The 16,809-nt window shown below is 40.9% G+C and overlaps 1 pseudogene; it reads left to right on the forward strand.

Annotated features, from left to right (window-relative positions):
- The first annotated feature begins 198 nt into the window (after positions 1–198).
- Positions 199–13,488, forward strand: LOC120435579 (annotated as a pseudogene).
- Positions 13,489–16,809: the final 3,321 nt, after the last annotated feature.

The following is a 16,809-nucleotide window of genomic DNA, read 5'->3' on the forward strand; positions in this document are numbered from 1 at the left end:
ATGACCCTATTTGTGTGTTTAATAATTTAGGTATGGCAAAACTTAAGCTTATAATGTGTTAGAATTAAAAATGGTTAATTTGTTTTTGATTTCTTTACTAAAATGAGTGGTTATAATCATTTTTACACACACATTGCAAATGTGCTCATAATGAGTTGGCACTCAGTCTTTTGAAGGTCATAAGCTTCGTTCGGCGTGATGTCCGGTCTGATATATTGCAGGAAATGACTTTGAGTGCAGAGGGCTAAATGCAAACACGCTTACACACATATAAATTATGATTAGAATAAGTCCCTGGGTCAGAGAGTCCTGAACATGAGATTCTAAACCAACTTTGAATCACTAGAGGAACAATGGATAACAACATTAGATTATTAAGGCTAGGCAGAGAGGTGTTTTGGTTTTCTGTCTCTTACAGAGAAAGGAACAGACACCAGATGAGGTCACAGAGATACGAGGATCCTTCCAGCAGAGACAGACATAGAGACTCCCAAGACAGCAACTGGGGTCAAGTGTCGTTTGGGCTCCTCGAGAAGATGGATCCCATAAACACAGCAATAACCATGAAGGGGTTGGTGAAAATATATGAACACCAGACCAACGAGGTTCGAGAGGCTCTTGGTAAAAAGGGGGACACGGCAGTGACCCCAAAATACGCAGATCTTTGTTTGAAATCGGGGCAGAATAATCCCCTGATCTGTGCACCGACTAAAGGGCGGTCTAACCCCTGAGGTCGAAGAAAGAACAGGAGCAGTGAATCACCCGACTGGAAGACACTGGTAGCTGCAGCAATAAAATAAAGGTTAAAAGCTCCATAGACAGAGGTTCTAGTCTGAGTATAATTGAAAGGTATAAGGTGGCACCAAAATGGGGGTGGGAAACTGCAATGTAAAAATAAAGCTGTGGGAGAACTGGAGAGCGATGGGAGTGTCATCAGTAACTACTGTTATTGTTGTTGTAATCATAGTTTTTATTGAATCTGAACTGCGCAAACACAGAGATTATCGCACATATGGTCCACCCGTTAAAGGGGGACAGAGGGCCTCAAGGGCAAGAAGAAATTGACCTCGTAATGTTGGACTGCAAGATGTAAGTGATCTCTTTGGAAAAGAGATCAAAAGGGGGAATTGTGAGATTATTATATTATCTTATGCCATGTTATACCCCTGATTAATGATTGTGAAATTATTATGTAGTTTTAGTTTGCTTTATTCTCCTGAAGAGGTGATAACTATTAGATTTATTAAACTGATTTGTATTACATTAGACTGCTGATTTATTGTGAATGAATGATATTGTTTTATGATGCATTATACTGCTGAGTTATAAGAAATACCATTTTCAGAGAGTCATGGCCTTATTTGTCTGATTAGAAGAGAACAGAACATACCAGAGAGGTTTTCTGCCCCATCTCTGCCCCGACTATTGCAGAGTCATCAGAGAACTTCTGCAGGAAGCACTGGGTGGAGTTGTGGGAGAAGTCTGCAGTGTAGATGGTGAAGAGGAACGGAGCCAGAACCGTTCCCTGTGGGTCCCCCGTACTGCAGACGACCCTGTCCGACACACAGCCCTGAGTCCTCACATACTGTGGTCGGTCGGTGAGGTAGTCCAGTATCCATGCTGTGAGGTGATGGTCCATTCCAGAGTTCTCCAGCTTGTCCTTCAGAACCGAGGGAAGAATAGTATTGAAGGCACTGGAGAAATCAAAGAACATGATTCTCACAGTGCTCCCAGCGGTCTCCAGGTGAGCGAGGGAACGATGTAGGAGGTGAATGACGGCATCATCCGCTCCAATGCCAGGCTGGTAGGCAAACTGAAGTGCGTCCAGTGATGAGCTCACAAGGCGCCGAAGCTGAGCCAGGACCAACCGCTCCAGGGTCTTCATCAGGTGGGATGTGTTAGGGTTCAATGTTGAGAGAAGAATCCATAAATAACCACAGATCCAGGCGTGTGCAATTTAGACGGCATTTTAATGAACACATGTGTGAGTTCAACAACCCAATCAGTGTTGAACTGTCTTTACCATATTCAGACAACTGTTTTATGGGGTTAAGATAGTACAGCCCCCTTTTCTGTTACTAGGCAGAAATACGTCACTCCAAAACCACAATGACTTTTAACATAGAACATCATCTTTGTGTCGACGGCTGATGCTTCCTGTCAGCCCGCCCGCTGTCGCTCCATGAGCGCCTCCTTATCTCCCGAACATCAGGTGGACTTCCTGTAACAGACTACCACGCACGCCTCGACTTTGCAGTTATAAACTCTTACCTAAATGAGTCTATCTGTGTGTGTGTGTGTGCGTGGGGGCGCGTGCATGCTGTGTACTGCGTACGTGTCATGACCTCTCACTATTTGTCTGTCTGTACGTGCAGAGTTTGCATCTGCTTTCTGAACCTTAGTTGACCTCAACTTAAGCAACCAACCAGGCTAAGGCCATCCTGTGTGTAATGATCTTGACTTATATGTAAAATATATAAACAACTGTTTCAGTCTACCACAACTACTTAAGGCTTAATCCGCAATAAATGCATAATAAACACCCTGCTCTTAACTTGCACTCACTCTGCTTTCGGTTTCACTTCTGCAAAAGCATGTAACTTCCTGTCCCTGCAGTCAGCTTCTCACCCACTGAAGACTTCAGTATAAGAATATAAAAACATTCGAAAACCTTTAAATTATAGATTCAACTCCACAGTTTGAAGTGGTTATAACAACCTGTAATAAAGACTGATATAATACCAATATATTTGAACATCTGAATGCATCTGGGAAAGCAACATCACTATTAACATGAAACGGTAATGATGATTATCAAAATAGCAGCAAATAATAGCAGGAAAATATTTCTATTCCTAACACTCCCACCCTCGACCTCTGGACCACCAGAGGTCGCAATACATTATGTTGGGTCACTCCTTGGCCCATTCAGCTGCTTCCCTGTCCACCCCTGACGTCATAGACCTTAGGATCACTTTTCCCACTCTGACCCTCTCTCGGCATTCTGTGATTTAGCGAACCAGACAACCCCATGTCATCTAGGTGGTCTTAATAATAAAAGGCCCACTCCCACTTGAGAACACTTCATGCTTAAGTGGTCTCTGCTCCTCTTCTGGGTCCCTCTCTTCTGGGCCTCCTGCAAAGGATAGAGAACACTTTCTCCCTACTACGGCTCCCCTACCTTATGTCCCTCAATTGTTCTCTTTATTCAAAAGCCTGAACCTAATTATGTTTTGACTTTCTGACTTTTGTTCCTATATAATCTTAAACATCACTCATCTCAATCTACAGCTTTTAACAGTCTTACTGCACTGCTGTCATATGTTTCCTGTTGTTCCTTATCTGATCACCCACATCCTGTACACAAACTGTCACTGCTGCAAGGGCCTCTCATCTAGAGTCACCTATCACAAGAAAATGTATCCAGAAAATCATTATAACGGCTTATTCTACTAAAAGGATAATAAAAAACAACCACTTTAATCACTACGTGTAAGCACATTATCAATAGCTCCTAAATAAACTTCATCATAGCTAAAAGCTGAACTCTAACTGTATTTTGAGCTCCCATTTCCTGGGTGATAACCTGTTTGAATATATCATTTTATTTCATTTTGCTGCTCTTAATGTAATGACTCCTTCTAACTTAAACTTTATCAGACTTAACCAAAATATATAAGCTTTCTCCCTTTGCTTCTGTTTTAAACAAAAACTTGGTCACTTCAACAAGCATCTGTTATTCTGTAACTGCATTTTATATAAGAGGACTAAGTTAGAGCTGCATGTGTTATCTCAATATTTTACATGTCACACAGTTTAGTCACCAGCGAAACTCCTATTCAGTTAAATGCTAAATGGATTTCAGGCCTTTTGCCTGGAATCAATACTGTCAGGTGTGTTGATGAACTCTATATGTCTGTAAGCGTGTGCAATCCTTCAAAACTCAGGTCATTCTCACAGTAGATTGGCTAATCATTAACGCTAACCAAAAGTTTGTGACCCTCAAGAGACGACTCTCTGAGCCACAACTCCGTTAAAGGCACAAAAATGCAATGTGTATGACAAAATCATTTCTACATGTATAATTTCCAATATTATTCATTTAAGTCAGCGAGACTTTTAACATCCTCATAAAAACTCTCCTCTACCCTAGAAATAAATCTATTTACTATCTGTTTCTACTCATAAAATGTTCACTATTTTCCCCAAAGCATATCCTTTATTCCCACAATTTCCCTCTAAATTTGGTGTACAACTTCTTATTAACACCAGCAATTTATCTTCTAAACAGAATTCAGTTCATTTTACTCCTTTCTTTAGAATTAACAATCTCTGCCTCAGTTTTACCATATCTAAATTATCAAACAACCCCAATAGTTATAAAATCATACTAAAACCCATTTCAAATTAAACAAATTAAATCTTAAACCCCTCTCTTTTTTGACACCTCTCATGTGGCAAAAAACTCAAAATGCTCCACCCAAGCTTAACCAATTAAAAGGAAAAAAGGTTAGTCATTTCATTTCTCAGAACAGCTCAGCAATTCTCCTCTCCGGTATTTTGCTCCAGCCCTGAAAACCTGTCTTTAAGGAACAAAATCAATTTAATCATCATGTCAAATCTCCTCAAAATCGTTGCTCCATGGAAAGTCTGGATCCTTGGAACTTCCTGGAAACAAAACCTGTGTGTTAACCAGAACTTCACATTTCATACTCAATTTCCCCACTTATGATCCAACCTGTGTTATAACACAAAATAAACTTAAACAGAACAGTTATTAATCATGTGTTACCTCAGTTAATGGTAACTTGAGTTACATCAATGTTTCCCTTTTAGCATTTAGCATTCTATAATGTAATAACATAATCCAACCCCAGTAAATAATTACCTCAAAGCACACATCAATATCCCAACATCAGCACCCCCTTATTTAAGTCTCCCACTTGTCCTTTCATTTATTTCCCCCCTTGGTCCCATCACTCGCATTCACTCACATGCATTCACACATGATATTTTTTTGCTGATACTGCAGCCTTCTGCGCACGTCATCAGATGCTCCACATCAGCAAAATGAGCTCAGTCATTTGTTTTATTTCGTTTTCCTTTTTAGGAAAATAGTTCTCTATACTTTTGACTGGATTGACTCGCTGCAATCATTTTTTAGACAGGGACTCGCCGCCACTCAGTCTCTGATTGTAATCAGTTATAATTCTGTAAAGCCCACCTGATTTTCGTACTTGGTAATTTTGTCAACGCCGTCCGTTCACTGTCTTCCAGGCCTGCTTAGAACAAAAATGAAAAAAAAAAAAAAGCTGATTATTAGCTCATCAAAGTACCAAACAAAATCACCTGACAGGTTTTTTCCTGAGTGCACTTACTACTACAAAAATTTCTTTTCTCTGGGCCCCTCTCAGACCTATCCAGGTCCAATCAAACTCCCTCTCTCGAAATAAAACAACAGCCTCAAAAATCTGAAACAATCTTAAATCTCACCCGTTCAACACACCGAAAACCTCGTCAAAAGATCAAAGACCGTTTGCACAATGTCTCCCTTCCTCACTTTACCATGTGTTCATTCAGCATAAGATCTAAACCAATTTCAACAACGTATCATCCTTAAATTATAAATTTCCTGTCCAAATCTGCCCCTCTGAACAGACCTGACCACCGTAATCAAATATCCTGATACTTTACCCTTATATTTCGCCAAATACTCTTCAACAGCCACCGCTCTCTCTTGAACTGAAAGCCTCCGACACGCACGCACACAGGAAGTGTCTCTGCTCCAGCTAATTTGCATAAACCCACAGCTCAACAGCCAACTTAACAAGAGGAATACATGTTTAAACCTTATCACATTATTGAATTATTCTCATTTTCTTTCTATACTAATCACCGGTTTTGATCACTCAGTACGAGAGCACTCCTAAGTCACTCTTATAAACACTTTTCTTTTGTTTTTTCCATCTATTTTAAATCTTTCCATCAATTTTATTAACCATTCACACCATTCTCTCACTCATACAAGCAGCAAGCAGATCTTCAATGCATATGCTTATGTTCTTAGCCAGGTTTTAAATCAATGTCTCTATGCATCAAGCTTTGATTAGACAAGCTTCATGAGCTTGTCTCTGTACGGTTAATACATTTTCTGTTTGTGTGTGGTATTTTGCATCTATGGCTTCGTAGTCTGTCAGACACCTTTCCAACCCTCCAGTTAAACAGTCAGTTTTCTCCTTCCCCGAATTACTAACCCTCTGTTTTGATTTCCCACCTTAAATAAAGCACTCCTAGTCTTCAGCCAGGAGCTAGGGCCTGTTTTCCAGGTTCATGGACACATGATTCTGTGAACAATTCAACCAGAAACTTGCCTTAACTTATCCATTGATGTTAACCTCTAACTTTCTTCCGACTGCTGGAGCTGGAGAGTTGGTCCAGGTCTGCTTTACTCCTGAAAATAACAAAACTAAGACATTTTCATTATTACCACAAGTGCTTAAATGACCCATTTCTCTATCTCTGGTCAGAAATACCAATTATGCCATGCATGTAAGCGTGTTCTTCCTTGCATTTTATGTTAATTGAGTGTAAACTGCTTCTTCATTGAATTAATTCATTGAGTTCTTCGTTACATTTCTATGTATTCATGTTAATGTACACTACGTGTAAACTGTTTCTTCATTGCATCCTATATATTCATATTTAATTTATGCATTTCACCACTGAGCTTTAGATTCAAACTATCTCACTTCTGATTCATTTCAAAAATAATCTCACATGTAACAATTTGTATGTGTGTTTTCTATTCATTAAGGTAATAACAATTATTTTCTTTCATTATTCTCACCTTTTCTAATGTTTACCTCTTTGTTATGCTGTGGTGGACATCCCTAAACAGTCATGAGTTCAGGTTTCAATTTTCAGTCCAAACATATCCTATATTCTCGCAGTCAAACTCGTCCAGCTTCATCTCTCACCGGTCTCTTTTTCATTCACAGTGTCCTGTTCGTGCTTCAAAGCTCCAGCAAACACAGTCTCAACTCAGCTGTTGTCTTCTTCTCTGTTTCTTTACAGTCTTTCTTTTAGCTTAAGTCCCAGCATGGCAAAATATCACTCAATGTCCAGTGCTCTTCCACAATTCTTTATCCCACTGTTCAACTGCCCAGCCTGTATTTTCACAGTACATGTTGCATTACTCTTACATGCTGCTGCTGGTCGTCAGTCGTCATCAGTGTTAATGGATCAGTGGCACTGTCGTTTGCCTGCTGTATTCAAGTCCACGATGTTCTGTCGGTCTTCATCAGGCGATTGACTGTCCTTGACTGTCCTTTGAGTTTCTTCTCAGTTTCAGGGACAAAGTGAGAGATCAAGCTGCACAATTTCGAGCCAAAGCCTGGCTTATTCTCCCAATTCTGTTAATCTATTGTTCTGGTGCTGCACTCAAGGTTCCAAAGTTGAGAGAAGCCCACCTGTATTGGCACACTAAAGCATACAATTAGTATTATATTCATTTTTTCTTAAAGGCTTCATTTGCTTCATGGGCCTCATCTGTCTCTCTGTGTTCTTTCTGTACACACTCAGTTCCTTTTATGGGCATGCAGAGTTCCTGTCCCCGACACACACACACATACTTCCTGTTTCTGCAGGCAACAGTCAGACTCTGTCTCCCCTTAAATTTCACAGTCTACAAACAATCAGTAATTCTACTAAATCTTGATCCAAAAACAATACACTTTCATTTCATTCACACACATTTAACTAGAGCTCTTTCAAACATCATGACAATCAACACTCTTTCACACACAGGACCATTCTTTAGGTCAGTTTTATAGCATCAGTCACCCAATAATCTCTTAACTGGGTTTCCCAAGTGTATATACTTATGTGTTTTCAATCGGAAAAAATAAACTCAACCTGTCATAACATCTCTCATGGATTTCTTGAATTAAAAGCACTTTCAAACTTTAAAACATCCTACTTTTCATCACAAAAGAAATATATTTCACACTCCTTTATTTCATACACCCCTTTTAAATGCTCTAACCTCTTTCAGACGTCATAAATCGTCTCACACGCACTGCCTTTTCTCTCTCAAACTTCCATTTTCCACTCACTCAGACAAATCATGCAGAGTCACTCAAATCAAATACTGACAGCATTCACCCGGTTAAAATCACACAAAATACGCTTTCATACGAGTATTTTGGACATGCCTTCCATGATCAGAAAGAGCAAGTCAAAAGAAAAAGAAAAAGAAAACTGAAACCTCTCATCGTCTCACACCCCGCTTCTCCCCACACACACATAACTGAAAAAATAAAACACACCAACATTTATGGCTCAAGATATATACATCTATCAAAATTCAGTCATTTACTATACATCCACACTAATATATTCAAACTGTATTTACACTCTCGTGATAAGCAAAACCAACCTCTTATATACAGGCATTTAGCAAAAAGCTCAATACTGTCGAAACTGAAACCACCCTCTCTGCGCGTCACCGCTGCTCATTTGCATTTACACACACCATCAGTGCACATCCGGCTGTGCATTACTGACACAGAGACTGATCCTACTCATAGATCTCATATTTTATATTACAGACGTCTTATTAATTACAACTGCACAGGTTTCAGGCCTCTTAACACCTATATAATTTTGATAAATTTACGTAACGGCTCCAACCGATAAGTCCCAGACTTTTTGTGCTCAATTCACCGGACCAGCTCCAACCGTTCCGTCCACATTTCTAGCCCTAACTTAATTTACAGGTAGCCAAAAAAGCGCAAAATAGAGGCTCCAACCTCTAGCAATTTTGGAGGTTCCCCAGTTCTCCCCGGTTTGTCGTACCGTACTATCCCATTAGTCGCCGCTAGGTCAAGGATAAACGTCTTTATCCAGGAGGGAGCGTTACCTCCGAGAAAATGCGCTTCTTAACAGACGCCGCTGTCGTCCTAGAAAAATTTATAATAATTTGAAACAACAATCTTTACCCAAAACAGGATTAAGATTAAGGACAACCCTCAACAGTTTTGGAGATTCCCGAGTCCTCCTCGAATGTTGCCCGAAACTATCCCTAGTCATCGCTAGGTGAAGGATAGATTTCTCTATCCAGCAGGGAGCGTCACCTCCGAGAAAGTTCTTAAGGGTTGCATAACCAATTGGGCTCCAACCCACAAAATGACCAAATTCCCTACCACACTAAATTAGCAGCTCCAACTGCTTTAATTCTCTTTTCATTCCTTTATTCTCATTACTCAGTACTGTCACTTATACTTCATTATCATATCTTCAACCGGTAAACTTCATGAAAACTTCACCAAAATTAAAAAACAGACATTCACCAGTAATTTTCAGTGAGTAGACTTTAATTTGACATGTCCAATCTAGCACATTTTGGAAATTCAACAGGTATGTGCCTTACCTTTGTTTAAGCCGGCTTGTCTCTCACTTCAAACCACTGACTCGTATCTGCCCATCCAATCACCACAGACCCTGGATCTCTCCATCTACACCAAAATTCCCTCTCTCACCGGAACGAGCCCCCAAATGTTAGGGTTCAATGTTGAGAGAAGAATCCATAAATAACCACAGATCCAGGCGTGTGCAATTTAGACGGCATTTTAATGAACACATGTGTGAGTTCAACAACCCAATCAGTGTTGAACTGTCTTTACCATATTCAGACAACTGTTTTATGGGGTTAAGATAGTACAGCCCCCTTTTCTGTTACTAGGCAGAAATACATCACTCCAAAACCACAATGACTTTTAACATAGAACATCATCTTTGTGTCGACAGCTGATGCTTCCTGTCAGCCCGCCTTCGCTGTCGCTCCATGAGCGCCTCCTTATCTCCCCGAACATCAGGTGGACTTCCTGTAACAGACTACCACGTACGCCTCGACTTTGCAGTTATAAACTCTTACCTAAATGAGTCTATCTGTGTGTGTGTGTGCACGCATGGGGCGCGTGCATGCTGTGTACTGCGTGACGTGTCATGACCTCTCACTATTTGTCTGTCTGTACGTGCAGAGTTTGCATCTGCTTTCTGAACCTTAGTTGACCTCAACTTAAGCAACCAACCAGGCTAAGGCCATCCTGTGTGTAATGATCTTGACTTATATGTAAAATATATAAACAACTGTTTCAGTCTACCACAACTACTTAAGGCTTAATCCGCAATAAATGCATAATAAACACCCTGCTCTTAACTTGCACTCACTCTGCTTTGGTTTCACTTCTGCAAAAGCATGTAACTTCCTGTCCCTGCAGTCAGCTTCTCACCCACTGAAGACTTCAGTATAAGAATATAAAACATTCGAAAACCTTTAAATTATAGATTCAACTCCACAGTTTGAAGTGGTTATAACAACCTGTAATAAAGACTGATATAATACCAATATATTTGAACATCTGAATGCATCTGGGAAAGCAACATCACTATTAACATGAAACGGTAATGATGATTATCAAAATAGCAGCAAATAATAGCAGGAAAATATTTCTATTCCTAACAGATGTCAGAGCCACCGGCCTGTAGCTGTTGAGGTCCTTGGGGCGTGAAGTCTTTGGCACTGGTACAACACAGGAGGTTTTCCAGAGCTGTGAGACTCTCCCCAGCCTCGGGTTGAAGCGGTGCTCCATCACCCCACACAGTTGGTCCGTGCAGGACCTGACGACCCTTGAGCTGATGCCATCTGGACCTGCTGCTTTCTTGGCTTTAATCCTCCTCAGTTCCCTCCTAACCTGGGTGGTTGAGACAGACAGGCTGGAGCCTTGTGTTGAGTGTGTATTGGATACTGTTGTTGGGGGTGGGGAGGAGTGAGCAGGGTGAATAGAGGAGGTGTGAAGTGCCTGAGGTGTCAGAGGTGGAACAGCAGTAGTGGGGGTGGGTGAGTCTGCAGCCGATGTTGGAGACTGCCTCATGGCTGAATCAAATCTGTTGAAGAAATGATTCAGTTCATTTGCCCACCTCACATCCCTCCCAGGCAGAGAGTTCTGATGTTTGTGGCCTGAGATGGTTCTGAGGCCTCTCCAGACTTCACCAACGTTGTTTTGCTGAAGCTGGTTCTCCATCTTCTGCCTGTAGCTGTCCTTCCCATTCCTTATCAGTCCCCTCAGCTCTCTCTGCACCCTTTTCAACTCCTCTTTGTCTTTGGATTTGAAGGCCCTCCTCTTCTGCTTGAGGACAGCTTTAATTTCTGGGGTAATCCAAGGTTTGTTGTTGGAGAAACACCGTACAGTCCTGGTAGGTACGGTGTTAGTCACACAGAAATTAATATAGTCAGTAATGCATGTAGTAAGGCTGTCGATGTCCTCTCCGTGGTCATCACAGATCACCTCCCACACAGAAGAAAGAAGAAATAACAATTTAACACAAACCAGTGACTCCGGGGCCTGATCAACCCTGGCAGGGCCTCCTTGGATGAGAGTATCTAGTGATAATGGCCGAAACACCCGATGAATCCAAGGTCCACTACTGACAATGTGTTCCAAATTTTAATATGATAATGTAGATCAGATTTCAAATCCCTAAACCTAACCAAGGAAAAAAGCTTGGGTAAAAGACCAAAAGTTGAGGCACACAACGATGTGTGCTGCTGGTAAAGTTTCTGGGCTGCCTTTCCTCAAAACAGTCATCCCTCAAGAGTCTCTCCATTTAAAGCAATGCATTATCAGGGACTGTATCATCTAGTCCTTTTGTTGAATCAGTCCAGCTCATCCTTGACCCCCTCCTCACAGAGAGAATTGTGACCTTGTTTTCTGCTTAGCCGTCACCTAAGGATTTGCATCCCTGATAAGGAGGAGTCTCACTATCTGTTTAATGTCTCCCGTTACAATGTCCCCACTGTGACACCGTGTGTTATAGAGCATAAGGCCTATTTGTAGTGCACATGCACACAACTAAGTAAGAAAGTGATATTACTATCACTAATGTGATATGATTAAATATGTGATTAATACATAAGAGAATAAATCTGCCACCACTGAGTTTTGTGGCCCTTGAAGGTCTGCACTTCAGTCACATCCTAACTGTTTAAGTCAGATTCCACTGTGTTGATGTACAGAGTAAAATTGTGAAAGTGTGTCATTGTCCAAAAACTTCTGGATCTAACTGTAATTCATCTCACTTTGTATGATGTTATTTGAAGAAGTCATATCAGCTGAGTCATGGCTGCTGTGCAAACAGTGAATTATTTTGTTGAGTTTGTTTGTTTCAGAGTCAGAGAGCCGTGTCTCTCTACAGTCAGAGGTTTTTGTACGGCGCCTCAATGAGTTTGTATCACTGTGGTACACGTTTGGTGGAGGAACCAGACTGAATGTTGGAAGTAAGTTTATTCTGCTTTTCTATCAAATATTGTCTTTATATTAAATATCATTAAACAATTTCTTTTCTGATGTTTGAATGAGAGAAAATTTAGAGGAAGTTTGATGCTGCAATTTTTTATCATCCTCTCATTTCATGAAGGGTAATTCAGATCTGCTCTGTGAAAATGTTATCTCTACATTTCAGTCAACTTAAAACTGGAAAATAATATATATAAATATGACCTTTGATGTCTTTAGTTTGTAAAGTATTGTTTGAAATTACTTTGAGTTTATGTGAACTTTAAAAACTGCTTTAGATATACATGAAGAGCATTTTGTGTCGCTGAATATATACTCTATTTATTTGTTTCCAGTTAATATTAATATAAGTCATGTACAACATTGATGACTTTAAACTTGTTTTGTAAATGTTTCCACATCTGCTTCTTTTATTTCCAGTCTAGTTTGAAGATATTTCAGGTCAAACTGTGTGATGATTCTCTCTGTGCTGATATGCATGAGAGCTTTCTTAAAGGGAAGTGAAACAATGTGTGAGTTAATGACTGGTGGAGCAGAAAAAACACCTGACAGAAACTTCTTAACGGAGAAAATCAGCTCTTACAGTAAAGGTGTCCGACTGTCTGTGGTTTGATTGACAGCTGTGTGCTCCCTGTGCTCTAAGCTGATTGGTGTCTCCTAGGTGATACCCGTCCCATCCTGACAGTGTTGCCCCCCTCCAGTGAGGAGCTACAGCAGGGGACTGCAACAATCACATGTCTGGCCAACAAGGGCTTCCCCTCAGACTGGAGTCTGTCCTGGAAGGTGGATGGCAGTGGCAGCATCAGCTGGGAGGAGAGCAGGAGCCCGTGGTGCTGCAGAATGACGGCCTCTACAGCTGGAGCAGCACCCTGAGGCTCCCTGCAGACCGCTGGATGAAGGTGGGCTCTGTGACCTGTGAGGCCACCCAGGGCTGCCAGACTCTGGTCTCAGAGCCACTGAGGAGAATCCAGTGTTCCCAGTCCTGACCTGACTCAACCTGATACTGGTTTAATGCTCTCATTCTCAACTCTGTAACTGTCTCTCCATTTTTCTTTTTTAAGAACAAATAAAGACTAAAACTGTTATTTTCTTTCTCATAATGACAACATTCATGTTTTAGGTAATAAAGACGTTTTGCAAAGTGAATTTTGGTTGAATCAGACATTTTATTTTATTCAAATCTGCAAACCTGCACTTGATGAATATATTTTTAATTTTCATTTAGAAGAATTTAGAACAACTCTGCACTCCAACATGATGTCTTTATTTTACACTGGTAAAATAAAACACAGGCTGAAAGAACCATTAAGGAGATCTGCATTTTGGCAAAAGCTGAAAAAGGAGTTTTAAAATTGTACAGGTTATTTTTATGTTTATTTAAAGTTACATGAATGTGTGTGGTAGGTTGTTGGTAGTGTTGCTCACCTGTACCAGACAGACTGGTTCATGAAGCAATGCTGGGACCTGGTTGCCACGGAAACAGTCTCACCAGACTACAAAGCAAGTCTAAAGAAGAAAGAGTCTTTAGTGTCTCTTATGAGCTGTTTGTTCCGAGGAGAACTCACAGACAGGAGAGTCAACGAATACAAGGAGTGATTAGAAAGAATCTGAAGTACAAAGTTTTAATTTAACTTCCTAAGACCCGAACTCTTCCACGGCATGCATTTTTAATTTCTCTTTGATATTTGGGCAGATTGGCACCTGATGAATTTAAAAACCAAGAATTACCAGATTTTTTTTTTGCATTTCATCAAGACAACTAAGTAACATCAAAGCATGTCATCAAGGCAATACATTAAAGAGAAATCCCACTACAACCTTAACTTGGAAAATCTAACAAACAAACCTGAGACCATAACTCACAGAATGACATGCAGGTATACACAGAAAAACATGCAAGGTGAAACCTGGGATGACACACAGAGATAACACAACTGGGAGGAATCAGAGCTGACGAGACAAAGGGAAGTAAAACCAGACACACTACACACAGGACAGGGACTATCAAAGTAAAACAGGTGCTGTGAAAGAAGTAACACTAGTTTTAAAACAGTATATTTTCACATTGTATACACATTTCCCCCACTGTAACATTTGGCATTTTCTCAACAATACAATGTGATTCCATAACCAACACAGAGCTATTAAAACAGCTTCCTTCACACAAAAATCAGTGAGACAGAAAGTGGCAGCTAAATGATCAAGTCTGCAGGGCCCACACACTCATGTCAACCTTCGCCGCTCCTGTAGGATCAAAGCCATTCCTTTGATCCTGACCACCTCTCCAGCCGCTCTGTGCTGGGGGAGGTTTTATTGTAGATACATTCTATCTGACAGATCTGTTTCTTGTGTTGCAAGCTTCCTGCTTTTATGACCCTTTTGGTCAGCAGGAGGTCACACAAACGCACCCCCACGACAAGGAGGTCAGAACTCTTATATGTGTCTATTTTGTGTGTGTGCGGGCCAGACGTGGTTGGCGTGAGTGTGGCTGATTGTTGTCTTGTAATGGAGAATAAACTGAGTAAGTCTGCCTTGAAAGGGGATGAAATACACTGCAAAGTATTTATTGGGCAGCACGTAGTGTGTAGACCGTTGAAGAATGAAGTGAAATTGTGCGCAAAGCAGAAGTCAGAGTGAATGTGTCTGACGTCACGGTGTGTGTGAAAAGGTATCCAGCTGGGGCAGACATGATTCTGCAGGTCACCTGCCCAGTGGACACAAAAGAAATAAAATAGTTGTGTGGATGAAATATGACTGATAACATGAAGAGGGTTTGGTGTTTCTCAGCCTGAAACAACTGCAATCCCACTTTCTGTTTTTGAGAAAGAACAGTTAAAAAAAAACAGAGAGAGAGAGATGTGTGTTGTTTAAGCCGTGAGGACAACAATGAAAATGTCTTAGCTTGTCACTTTTAGGTGAAGAGCAGACCTGGATCAATTTTCCACGGGCAGCAGTCGGGAGAAAATTATAGGTTAACATCATTAGAAACACCCAGCCCAAATTTTGGCTGAATTGTTTTGCAGCTTCCCTTCCTCATCCTGAAAAAACAAACTCCATGGAAGTTAACCTCTGCCTGAAGACAAGGAGTGCAGTTCCAGAAGCACAGCACATCTATAGTTCATAGCAGCCCAAGAGACAACAGCAGAGTCCTGAGAGAGATCCAGCAGCAGTGTGTGCAAACGGCATCAGAGAGGAAGAAAACCCATCATCATGGATGGATGGAGATGCGTTTCCACCAAGCTGCAACTTCACTGTGTGTGAAGATGACTTTTGAGGAGACTGTCTGAGTGACATTTGCCAATTTTGGAGTGGAATGGCAAGATGAGACAGTGAGAATGACCCAGGACAAAGCTGAAGAGAACTGTTTGCCATTGGACTGCAATGTGGGAGAGGAGAACAGAGTGAGAGGAGCAGGTGAGAACACAGAGGAAGGCTGTCGTTTAGTGTGGGAAATCAAAATTTGGGTTAGCAATCCTGGGAAAAAAGGAAACTGACTGCTTTAAGGGGAAAATTGAGAAGGAGTCTGGACTACAAAATGAGAGAGGTACATAAAACACACAAACAGAAAATGCATTAACCATACTAACCCTACATGCATATACACATACAATGAAACTCATGAAGACCAGACAGCGTCTAAGCATGAGATTCTGTTTGTCATCTTGTCCAAGTCACTAGTAAGATGAAAGTGATACATAGACTAGTGGACTGAATATATTATTAGTAGGACAGATGGTTGAAAACAGAATGCTGATGAGGGGTCTTGAATGACTGAGCTGATTGTGAGTTTCTGGTGTGTGAAGAAGGTTTAACATGGCACACATTTGGTTACATGAGAAGAAACTTATTATGTGATGAGACAACAGGGTTATGCTGTATGTTGTGTGTGGCTGATTGGATGAATGTTTGAGATTGAACTGGCTGATGATTTGTCTTTTGTTACAAAGTTGAGCTTGCCAAATAGGTTTGGTATGATTTATCCCCCTGAAATGAAGAACATGTGCCATGATTTAACAAGGCCTTTCCTTTCTTTCCTTTTCTTTTGTTACTTTCATAGTGCACTGGAAGTTTTGTTTGATAATCTCTATCGTTTGAGCAGATCTGCACGATTAGAACAAAAGCGCTACACAACACGTCGGGAAAACCGTTGCAAGTGAGTTTCTCCAAAATTACAATGGCCTCTGGAGAAAGCCACTTATCTGGGACAATTAGGAAACAAGTCCCTGTCCAAAAGGATTCAGCGAGGAAATCCAGTCTAAGAATCACTGAGTGAATGAATGAGTGAAAAAAAAGAAAAAAGGGGGAACTGACTGACTGGTAAAAGCTGACAAAAGCTGACAAGACTGACTGACTTAACACCACTATGTGAAGTTAACCCCCATCCACGTGACAAAGGTGTGGATGTATCTCTGTGTGTGTCTCTTGTTGCAGGAGGAGACAACAGGAGGAAACT

This window comes from Oreochromis aureus, linkage group 22 (genome assembly GCF_013358895.1).
Source record: "Oreochromis aureus strain Israel breed Guangdong linkage group 22, ZZ_aureus, whole genome shotgun sequence".
Classification (NCBI taxonomy): Eukaryota; Metazoa; Chordata; class Actinopteri; order Cichliformes; family Cichlidae; genus Oreochromis; species Oreochromis aureus.